We start from the raw sequence: 13,056 nt of genomic DNA, 5'->3' as shown, positions 1-13,056 counted from the left end.
CACGAGCTGTGATGACCAAGCATTTTGAGAACATATTTAAAGAGAATGTAAAGAGAATTCCCTTTCTTGCCATAGACTCTGAAGCCCTTAAGAGCCTGAAATATATTTTTAAATTCTATGCTTTGATAGTACTTCAAAAATACACTAATCATATTTTAATATAATTAAATATGCAAATAATTTCCTTTGAAAGTTACCAATGCTCTTATTCAATGCTAATTTCACTTTGGACCTTCTTTCTGCAATGACATAAAAAAATTATAAACTAGGAAAAATATAATCCATGTATAGATATGTGTGTCACATATATTAAAAGCAGATGGAGTTGATGTACTATTTATTCAGAACCTATACCATTTTTTAAACATTTACAAATGCCTAAGAGAGAAAATATGAAGCTACAGGATGGAGTATGTTCCTGGGGATACTGAAGTTTTTGCTGAATTGTGTGGCTCTGGGGGTGGGAGGAGCCTAAGAACAGCAAGAGGTAGGGCCATGACAGGGGAAGCCTGTACCACCCTACCCCAAGCAAGCCCCTTATGATAGCAAAACAGAAAGGAAGGCCTACCTCTTCCCCCACACACCCATACCACTCTCCCACACTCCTCTCTTCCAGCCCCCTCAGGTTCTAGAATTTCTTCACCTTTTCCAAAATTGCACTTGATAGTATTGTTAACTGTTTCTTTTTAATACAGATGTGAGTTGAGGGCAGAGGAGGAGAAACCACCTGTGGGCATCTGCCCTAAACCCATATCTGAGTAGGAACAGGCAGCAGTGTCTGGAGTCTAGGCATCATTGGAGAACCAACAGCTGACAGCCTTAGCTGGTTGCTCAGCCCACATTGGCAACCCTTTACTTGGCCCTCTGGAATTCTGTTTCCATTCTCTTTTCTTCAGTTAGTTGTTGCAAACCATTACCAATCCCTAAAACCTGATACCTTACCTTTAGCTGCTTACCCTAAGAAACCAAATACATCTTTTAACAAAGGAAATAAAGAATGTTAATAATGTTTTCTCTCTGTATGTTTCCTTCCCATATTTACATTTATCCTGTGTTCTCCAGAGGACGTGGATACCTCCCTTTTGGGGGGCTAGGCTTCTGGTCCTTCCATGCTACCCTTGGCCTGGTTTATCTTCCACTTCTCCCTGATCTTCTATCCTTACTGCTATTCTCTATACTGACCATTCCTTGTGAAGTTCAGCATACCCAAAAACTAGAGAAGACTTCCTTAACATTGTTTTTCTCTAAAAACCTCTGTTCTCGGGGCACCTGGGTGGCCCAGTGAGTTAAGCGTCCGATTCGTGATTTCAGCTCAGGTTGTGATCTCAGGGTTGTGTGGAACCTGCTTAAGATTCTCTCTCTCCCTCTCCCCCTCCACAAACCACCCCCACCCCTGGTCCCACGTGGGCATCTGCACTCTCTCTCTAAAAAAAACAAAAACCAAAACAACCAAAAAACATCACTCTCCTTTTTCTGCCCTTTTAAATAATGCACTTTTATCATTCCACCCTCATTTTTTTCATATTTCCCATTTGCTATTTAATGTACAGCAATCTGATTTCCAACAACACTTGACTTATCATCTACTCTGTCCAAATGAAGATGCTCCCTAATGGTCAAATCTAAAAGCCTCTTTTCACTTTTACCCACATTTCAGAGCATTGATATATTCGAATATTTATTCTGCAAGAAACCATCTATTGTTCACAAAACCATCACCATCAACTTCTTCCAATCTGTGCAATTCTCAGACACCATTGCCTGATCCAGCTTTTTTTTTTTTTCCACAACATATCCTTTAGAAGTGATCTCATTTCCTCCTATAGATTAGTTACAAGTGTTCACATGCAAGAGAAAAAAATCTACAGTGGTTTAATTAAATAGGGGTTAACTTCTTCATATGCAACAAGAGTAAGTCTGATTGTTAGTTGCTGGTGTTGTGTAGAGATTTGATATAGCAAGGAAAACTTCCCTAACTTTTCTAATGTTGGACCATATGGCTGGTGGTCTATCTTGGCCATTCTTCCTGCAGTCCAGACCAGAAGATGTATAAAGAAAACAAAAGTGGAAAAGAGGGCATAGCCTTAGTCACGAGAGCAAATTTATCTCCCATAAATTCCCAACAAACTTCTCCTTATGTCCCATGGGTTGTAATTGTGTTACTGGTCACACCAATTTAAAAGAGATTCTGGGAAAGTGTCATAAGAAAAGGTACTGAGTGAAATGATCTATGGTACATTTAATAACTGCATCCTTAAAACTCCAATGGAAATGACACCTGATGTATGTGATATCACCTGCTTCTTTATGTGCACAGATGTAGCATTTGCTACATCTAACTCTGTAAGAGCATGTGTCACATTACATTGTAGTTTCTGTTTAGGCGTCCATCATCATGGTCCTACCCTCAACTCCCAACTAGATTATGATCTTCTTGACTGCAACCAGTGTTAAGTCCATCACTGGATTTGTAGCCCACCAAGATCTAGCACAATGAAAAAAATATATATATATATATATACACACACACACATATACATATGCAATATTTTATATATTTTATATACTTTTCAATATTGATACATAAAATACACATATATAATTGTGAAAGTAAAATTGAATATTGGATGATAAGCATCTGAATTTTAATTACAGCTCTTAGTCTTAATTACTATTTTGACTATTCAGATCTAGATAATGTTTTAACTTAAACTGAAGAAATGTATAAATTTTTTGATACTAGAGTCTACTACTGGCCCTTCTTTCAACTTGTTGCTATTGTGATATTTCGGCAAGTTTGAGTCTATATATTTTTTTTTCTGTTAATTTCATATTTGATTTCTTTTTTCCTGTTCTTACCATAGCTGCTTTTGTCTTTTTGATCCACCCACTCATTGATCCTATAACCATCATACAGCAAATCTGGCACTTGCTGTCTGTGGTATAAGAGCTGTAATATCTGTGGCATTTCTACTGCTTTTGGTGGGAATGTGTTTCTGAATGTTTTTGCTATAGGCAGATGTTTGGAATCTCTTTATGGAGAGAAATAGAAATGAGTGAGCAGTTCTAGAAGGGGGTAAAGGGAGTACGGAAAGGAATATGATATTCTGTACCAGAAATTTGCAAAGCTGATAGACTTTTCAACCCCATTTTGTTTCCATTTCATTTATATTTTTTTTGTATTCAACCTACCAAATACGTCTCTTTTCAGTGTTGTCATTATGATGGTGGGAAACCACCATCTAGTGACTTATAACACTTGCACCTATATTTCATCTCTTTTATTATCAACATGACTTGAAAGTAATGTGTCAGGTACTCCACTCTGTGTTTTAGGTGTGTGCCAATTTAATATCTTATTTAGGAATATCCACTGCACTTGTATTTTTTACTTAGCTGGAGTGTTGTTGAAACAAATGATCCTTTAGATTATTCATTTTAAAATATTGGTAAAGCTTAAAATGTTCCTGTTTTAAAGAACTAGAATAGTATAGTAAGTACATTGGCAAAAACTTATGTGAGTAGGTATTACAAGAAATAATTTTACATTAATAATTTTATGCCCTATTTGCTCAGTTTCTTTGGAAAGCCTTGACTGATGAAGAAGCTGATCATAAAATTATACAGTCTTTCCTTTGTCAACAACAAGTTTTGAATTTGCATTGGCTGGACATTTTCTCTATGAGTAAGACAGGAACTCTTTTCCCCAACTCTATACTTGGTATCTGCTCACTTGTGAACTTTGGGATTTTGTCCACATGCTTCCAGTTTTCTAATATTCTTTGCTCTTCGTTTCTCTACATACACCGTCTATCCAGTGCTGCCATTATAGCATTTATTCTGACTTATTCTAATTAATCTGTTGAGATTTTCATCTTCCCAATCATGTTCTATACAATGTGATGCTTGAGACATCATTCTCATTGTCTCTGATTCCTCTGGGCTCTACAAAGTGTTTTACAAAGCTTAACCTCTAGAATGAGTCTAGAAAAATAAGTATTTTGCATTTTAGCGTGCTTTGTTTCCATGTCAAATTAATATGCTTTCTCCCAAGCTCAATATTCATAAATAATACACCTCATAGATAGCTGAAGTTCACAAAATTGAATGGTTGTTTTTATGGAATTTTCTCCATTAGCTTTCCAATAAATCCTTTATAATCCTGATATGTCTATTTAAAATGATATTATCAATCTTAACATTTACATCAGGGCAGAATACTCTTCATTAACTCTGCAAATGGTTACTTAGTCTTGTTCAATATTAAAGACAAATTCCCTTTGTGGACACATATGGAATTTAATCTAAAATACTTAACTTCTTCAACAATTCTTTGGAAACCCCTATAAAGACAGCATTTCTTTTTTCTATAATGCATTGACAGTGTAAAATGTACTTCAGTTTCTACAGAGGAACAAGAATGTTTTGAACACTCATGCAGCTTAAGTAACAGATAAATGAGTGTGGTAGCTTAAAACACATAAAAACAGTATATATATAAAAGGCAAAGGGTATGCATTGCTTATGTGTCACTGTTGCCTGACTGGTGAAGTACATAGTACAAAATACATGTTTAATTATTTCCCTTCTGAAGGAATAAACATTGGTCAATTTTTAAGATTCAGCTCCTTAATGAAGTCTTCCCTTTGTCAATCATCCAAACTGATAGTCATTTCTTCTTTATCATAATACCATAATACTTATATTTGACATTTGATACCATCCTATATTACAGATGCACTAAATAAGTATAGGGTAAAAGGAATGGTAATGTGTAAAATTCCACATTTAAAAACCTCAACTCAATACATGTCTATTTTAACTTTGATCACGGCAGTTGGAAGTTTCAAAGCCAAGCCAACCTTCAACGGCAAAGTAGTGGGATGACTTGTCATATTCTCAACTGTTTATGGGTCCACCTGCTTCTAGCAGCTGTTAACAGAAGCTTCAAAGAGGCCAATTGCTGACAGATTTGTGTCAATTTATTCATTGGGAATTGAAAATGTACAAATGAAGATCCAGGTTTAAAAGGCAATTGAATAAATGTCAAAGATCAGTCTTGGGATACAAGAAAGCTAGAGAATTCAGAAGTGATCTTGTCAGTCTGCACTGCATTTCATTTAATAATCACTTGTAGCTGTTTTTTAGAGAAGCTCATTTCATCCTATAAGTGGAGACATACCACACAAGCAATAAATCATAAGAAGAGCAAGGTGAGTTTAGACAGCTGGTAAAATTCTATGCCATCAGTCCCCAGAGAAAGGGACATTCATTGAGATCATATCCAATTTATTTCTCATTGGGCCTATGAAGCTGTTCTTTGTATTTGGGATTTAAAATTAAATATCAGAAATCTTATTTTCCGGCATAAGCAAATAACTTATAAAAATATATAAAAACAAGACATATACAACATACACTATATTTGGAGCTTCTAATAAATGTTTCTGAAAGGAAGATAATTCACTGATATATAAAACTGACAAGTAAATTTTTCAAAAGCCTTCAATGGATTTGGTGTCAGTAATAAACCAAAGCTAAGAACTTCCCTGTGAGTGCATGAAAACACCCATTTAATCTGAGTCTCTCAAGACCACCTGTCAGGGCTGCTTTAAAGAGACTCATCTGAATGATAATGCACAGAAAAGCTGTGAAAGGTAGTTGAGAAGTATATTTTGGAAAACTAGAGTGAATTCACAATCTCCTCCCAATTTAACAACAACAACAAACACCAGTGATTTAAAGTGGTTGAGCAAATGGCATCACCCATAAAAGCATTTTGAGAGCCATTTAAAACTCACACTTTGTGTCAGGTTCAGTTCAATAATTATAAATATATGTATATATGTATGTGTGTGTGTGTATATACATATATATAGATATCTATATAGAGAGAGTGTGTATATACATACATACATATATATATATATATATGTAGAGAGAGAGAGAGAGAGAGAGAGAGAGAGAGAGAGCGCTTCTCTTATATATCAAGCACCATGTCAGGCACTGAGGTAATAAAAGGTATATATGTATGTGTGTGTATGTATGTGTGTATATATATATATAGAGAGAGAGAGAGAGAGAGAGTGCACTTCTCTTATATATCAAGCACCATGCCAGGCACTGAGGTAATAAAAAGCAGGCAATACAGCAGGAATAGAGATACAAAGATATAAAATACCATGCAATAATTTATATGCTAGCGGGAAGGATTAAGGAACCAATGAGCACATAAGAGGAAGCCATTTTCTTTGAGAAATAAGAGAACAGATGGCCTTTGAGCTAGTTAAACCTCACAGTGACTACGATTTTGAGAGGTAAAAAAAGGAGATCAAGTATTCCTGGAAGAGGTAAAATAGGATCAAAAGCACAGCATCGAAAGTGTGTGCATTAGGAAAAATAATTCAATGTGGTTTTTTTGGCGAATGCCAGCAGAAGAGGGAAAAATCAAAGGACTGCTGAAGAGTGAGGCTGAAAGGTAGTTTGGGGCAGAATGCTAACTTAAATTTATTTCAACAATTACCTGATGAGGTAGGAGGTGTGGGATAAAAATGGAGCCTTAGTGACTTTTGGTTCCTCCTACTCTCAGATGCAAACACTACTGACTTAGCTCAACACCCAAATGTGGGTCTCTGGTGACTCCTCTGTGGACCATCACCCCCACCTTCCTCTCTAAACAGTTGTGGAGGCCAGAGGACATGTCCCACACTGTTCATAAACTGGCTGTGCCTGTGAGCTGCTAGTGTTGTCACATGAGGACTCTGCAGGAAAAATCCTCTGCTCCTGAGAGTGATTTTTTTCTTGCTGTTCCCCTGCCTGCTAGTTGAGTGTTCCCACGGGAATGGACAGCATAAGCAGAGTGTTGTAGCGTGTTGGGTGAACAGGGAATAAGGAAGGCTGACCTAGGTTTGGAGGAGGACGGATGGCCAGGGAAAATTCCCTGCAAACACTGATGCCTGACATAGGTCTTTTAAGAATAAAAAGGAGTTAGTAAGCTGGAGGGGAAGGAAAGAATATTTTAGACAGAGATCTGATTATTGAAGTCCTTGAACATCACACTAAAGAGTGTGGATTTTATTTTCTAACCAAGGAGGAGGAGCCACTGACATTTCTAAATAGATAATAAAATGGTTAGATCTAATCTTTGGAAAGAAAATTTTGACAGCTCGGGAGAAGAGAATTTAGCATGGGCCTGGCCTGGAATAGAGTCACTGTTGAACATACTGCAATAATTCCATAAATCTGACCAGAGCAAAGGCAGTGAAAAGGTTAAGGCAATAGGTTGAAGGGAAGCCAAAAAACAGAATTAAGAGGGAATTCTATTGTGAAATATGAGAAGGTGAGGGTAAAGGAGAGTGAGGAGGATTGAAGCTGATATTTCTCTCTGGATTGGGAAGAAAGTGACACCTTTCTGAAAGAAAACACAGGAGGACTGAAGCTGGCTTGGAAGATCAGAGAATAAAGAGAATGCATGCGATTAGCTAATAGAATGCTCTGGTAGACTAGTGGAGGCACAGACCATGGAGTGAAAAGAAATAATTGGGAAAAGCAATCGATACGTTAGTACACTGTGACACCTGCATTTCAGGGTGGGGTTTTGACTAAACCATTCATATCTTAATTAATGTACTATTTGTTATGAAAATGATTTGGTGACATTTTATTTGCAAATTGGAATTAAAAATTAAAAAGTTAGTGTTTCCTTCACTATTGGCTAAAGATAATTTTATCAATAATTTTAATAGCCTTGGAAGAGATAGGTTTCCCTGGAATTTGGCATCTATCTCTGGATATAACACTGAGCTCAGACTCATATCATAAGACAACAGCAAGGTTCTAATCCAAGGATCAGCAAACTCCTACAAAGGGCCAAAGAATAAATATTTTAGGTTTTATGGGCCATACGGTCTCTATGGCAACCATCCAATGCTGCTGTTGAGGGCAAAAACAGCCATCCACTATACATGGTTGTGTTTCTGTGAAACTTCTTTACAAAAACATGTGACAGGCTGCATTTGACCCACAGCCTATCATTTACTGACCCCTGCTCTTAGCTAACAAGCTGTCTTTCTCCGCCCAATTTATTGCTAGACACAGATTTTTTTTTTTTAAGATTTTATTTATTTATGTGACAGAGAGACGCCAGCAAGAGGGAACACAGCAGGGGAGTGGGAGAGGAAGAAGCAGGCTCCCAGCGGAGGAGCCAGACGCGGGACTCGATCCAGGAATACCGGGATCACGCCCTGAACCGAAGGCAGGCGTTTAAGGACTGCGCTACCCAGGTGCCCCTGCTAGACACAGATTTGGTTTAGAAAACCATTCATGTATATAATGTAGATATGCAGGGTTTAATTTATACATAGCATTTTTTTTTCCTAGAGTCTTTCAAATTGATTGTTAAAAATTTGTTTAAAGGAATCTAACACCTTGATTTTCCTTTTTATCTCCTCATAATTCCCAGTTGCATTTTCCAACTACCTCAGTGAAGCTCTCAGATAAACACATTAGACTGGGTCATAATGGAAAATAGAATCTTCTTTAACTGAAATCACAAGTGTGCCAAGAATTTAGGGAGTGACTATACTTCTGGGAACCTCTCAGCTTGTTGTCATCCTTATGACCACCTGGGAGAGGACATCTGTATCTCTCTAAAGCCTATTAATGCTCACAGGAATTTCAGTCACTGAAGACGATTCAAAAGGTCACAGAGACCTAGAAATAAGAGTAAGTGTTAGCTCCTGCACCCAAATTTAGTCACACTTTGTGGCAGTTGCCTGGATTCTACTGACATCAAAGAATGAGGTCTTTTTAAATCAAGGCCTAAAGATAAACTAATACTCCATAAGAAATGTTAAGCTCATTAAAAAAAAAAACAAAAACAAAACTGGAGGGCGCTTGGATGGCTGAGTTGGTTAAGTGTCCAACTCTTAGTTTCAGCTCAGGTCACAGTCTCAGGCTTGTGAGATCAAGCCCCATGTCTGGCTCTTCGCTCAGCCAGGAGTCTGCCTGGGATTCTCTCTCTTCCTCCCCCTCTGCACTTCCCCTTGCTTGTGCTCTTTCTCTTTCGAAAATGAATAAATAAAACCTTTTAAAAAGTTGGAATATAAAAAAAATTATTGGGATGAAGACATAGTACAGGTCCTTGTAGTCTGAGGCCCCTTAATATGAGAAATTTCTAGTAGGTCACCAGTCCTCACTAAAATATCTCTCTAAAAATGCAGTTGACATTGCAAAGCATGTGAGAGAGATATTACAGATTATCTAATCCAATCAACCCATTTTACACTCAGGTAAACTGAGTCTTGGGCCTGCTAAGTGACTTGAACAATTTCCAGGACAATTCAGTTAAGGGGAACGGTTCTCATTAATACTCTTAGTTAAAAGATTGCCATTTTGAGTTTTTACACTGCATTATAGTTCGTGAATGAAGCAATACAAGGAAGGTATAAGCTTCTTTGAGTTCAATTCATGCACTTCAGTGTGAAGTACTGTTCTTGATTCAGGAACAAGTGATATGGAAAATAAAGTCCCTTCCCTTAATAATTTTATATTGACAATAAACATCAGTGCAGTTGTTAGGCATATTCCAGAAGGCGTTATGTGTTGCAATTCACTTAATTCTCAGCAAAAACAGTTATATAGAGAGACTTTTCCAGTTTGAAAGAATTAAACCAAAGAATGGAAAAAGGAATTTAAAAAAAAAATGTGTGTTCCCCGAAGGGAATTATACCAAATGATTAGATTTTCAAAGGACCTTTGAGATCTGTAGTCCTGTCACTTTTTAACTCAATAATACCAAGTTGATAGGGAACTGGAGATTTTAACTACTACATTCTTCCTCTGACAATACTCAGCTTTCACAAACAAGAGAAGTCAGGAAGCAACAGTGTTGGTGAGGATGCGGAGAAAGGGGAACTCTCTTATACTTTTGGTTGGGAATGCAAGCTGGCACAGCCACTCTGGAAAACAGTATGGAGGTTCCTCAAGAAGTTAAAAATAGAACTACCCTAGACCCAGCAATTGGATCCAGCAATACTACTAGGTATTTACCCCAAAGATGCAAATGTAGTGATCTAGAGGGGCACCTGCACCCCAATGTCCAAAATAGCCAAACTGTGGAAAGAGCCCAGATGTCCATCGACAGAGGAGTGGATAAGGAAGATGTGGTATATATACACAATGGAGTATTAGTCATCAGAAAGGATGAATACTTACCATTTACATTGACGTGGATGGAACTGGAGGGTATTATGCCAAGCAAAATAAGTCAATTAGAGAAAGACAATTATCATATGGTTTCATTCATATGTGGAATGTAAGAAACAGCACAGAAGATCATAAGGGAAGGGAAGGAAAACTGATTGGGAAGTCATCTGAGAGGGAGAAAAACCATGAGAAATTCTTAACTCTAGAAAACAAACTGAGGAATGCTGGAGGGGCTGTGGGTAGGGGCTTGGGGTAGTTGGGTGATAGGCATTAAGGAAGGCACATGATGTGATGAAGGGTGTTGTATGCAACTGATGAATTATTGAACACTACATATGAAACTAATGTTGTACTATATGTTGGCTAATTGAATTTAAATTTAAAAAATTTAAAAATATATCCTTTGCTCTGCAAGCTCACCACTATTTTCTAACAAAGTTTGTGAAGTTTTAATAGCAAAAATTACTCATTTGTTTAAAGTGCATGTTCTGCTCATCACATTAAGTTTACATATGACAAACCTTAACGAGATCGGGAGAATGGAGATGGAGGAAACTCCTGATTTCATTGTAGTGGGCTATTCCTACCTGGAAACGAAGAGCTTGTTGAGAGTATTCTGTGCGTTTTCTCCAGATACCAAATGATGTTTACTGACAACACTAAAAACATGCATATGTCATGTTCCCCTTTAAAAGCATCATTAGAATTACGATAGATATAACTAAGACAGTGGCTAGTCCTTCACAGTTCCCAAAACAACTGAAATGCAAGCTCTTTCTCCCATTTTTAAAGTAGGTTTGGAAACAAACACGCTACTACAGTCAGAAGGTATGTGTAGATTTCTTAGTAGAAAAATGACGCAATTCTATCATATAAAGTTTATATGTAGGTTTTATGAACATTTGATACAACAGCATTCATTAGCACATTTTCAAATGTTTGGGGACAAATATAACAGTGTTTGAGGAAATACTAGAATTTCAACCACACTAATGTTTCACTGAATAAAATATTTTTGAAAGGATTTGAGCACTGCATGAATTCTGAATGCAATAAAAGATGCACTTCTGTCAGTGTAGTAGTTTGAAGCAATTAGAGCTTTTACCAGTAGACTCGCCTTCCCTGCTCTGAATTCAGCTTTCAGACTGATAATCAGATCAAACTATTACGCCAGTGAACTTGTTTTGAACAATCATTATTAAGGGTAAAATGATATAAAGCAAATCCAAATAAAAGGGCATAGAGTTCTGGGACTGGGCTACATCAATTTGCTTATGAAACAACAGTGCTCTAGCCATTGAATAGCAACCCTTTCTGTATCCTTACTACTATTTTAAATTCTTAGAAGCTTGTTTCATGACATTTCGTGAGACAAAGCAAATTCTGGAAACTAAGAGATCATAACAACAGCTTAAATATTTAAAAGATATTTTACATATTCCAACCTTTCAGGAATGGAGACGTATTTAAAGCAGGAAAAGTAACAACTACTGACCCAGCTCTATCCAAACTGTTATCTATTTGAGGGGACCTACTGGTGTGCTTGGTCACACATTTCTCTTTCTGTCTGGACACTCTGTACTGTTTCATGTGTTTGCTGCTTGCAAATACCTTCTGAAGCTCTTGGCTTTTCTTGTTGTTGCTGTTTGCTACTCTATTCTTCTCTTCCTGCTAAGTGATTTCATTTTGTTCATGTTTCTTTCACGGCCATTTCTTTCCCCCATTTCTCTACAAAGTCAAACTGACTTTCCTTCATCTCCCCTCCGTTTCTTGGAGAATCCATGCAATTTCATAGCTCCAACTACCTTTTATTTTAAAATTTGGAGTAAGGACTTTCACAACAGGTATGGAATTCAAATATTAACCAACAAGATTTGTTTACAGATATTTCCCCAACCATCCCTACATCTTCCCACTAAAGTGGGGCTTAAGAGAATTATTTATTCAGAGCAGCCATCTCTGACCACAGAAAAAAAAGGAAGCTGCTTTGATGGTCTTCTCTATGGATTGTGCTCCAAAGTTTTAATTTTCTACTTTGGGGCAGTGTCAACCTTCCGGTCTCTCCAGAGCATAAGTCTCAATAGGATGACTCTCACCCAACATGGTCAAGGTTTTAGCTTTAAAATATTGTTAGCCGAATGGTATTACCCTTTAGTTTTTTGGATTCTACTTTAGCTGCAATTATTTTTAATAAATTATCACATTTCTATGCTCGTCCTCTTGTAACTGACTCTTTCCCCCCAGATTTCATCCAATGATTTAATGTCCTGATTTATTGGCAAAATTTTCATGGCTAGACTATGGTTGGACTGTTTATAATGGCGTTGATAATTTCCCCATGCAGTAGTCACTGTTGCAGTGTTTTTGTAACTTCTTATTTCAATTGTCACCATTACAGACCTACTTGTAGTGATTTATACAAACGCCCCTATCATGAGGATGACTTCAAAAAAATCTGCATGTCTGACTCTAACTTGTTTTCTGTCTTAAATCTGTATTTTCATCAGTCTCCTAGACCTTTTATTTTCTTCCTTGGATGGGAGGCATTTGAGTTTCTTCTTTGTGAGTTGCTTATTCATATTCTTTGTTCATTTTTCTAGCTTATGCATGCATATTACTTGCTGGATGTTTTCTAATGTATGTTCTAAGGCCACCATTGTCAGCTCTATCTCAATTATGTCTAAATATGAATTCATCTTCTTGCAAACGTGTTGGCCCAATTTACCTTTCCATTTTTGTGACAGGTACCATCATTTTTATCCCTTCTTTCAGCTAAGTGCAGTGTTTGCCAATATTGATCATTCGGCAAGAATTTTTTTTTTTAAGATTTTATTTATTTTTACACATGCA

This window comes from Ailuropoda melanoleuca, chromosome 19 (assembly GCF_002007445.2).
Source record: "Ailuropoda melanoleuca isolate Jingjing chromosome 19, ASM200744v2, whole genome shotgun sequence".
Lineage (NCBI taxonomy): Eukaryota > Metazoa > Chordata > Mammalia > Carnivora > Ursidae > Ailuropoda > Ailuropoda melanoleuca.
Note: the sequence above shows the minus strand (reverse complement) of the source record.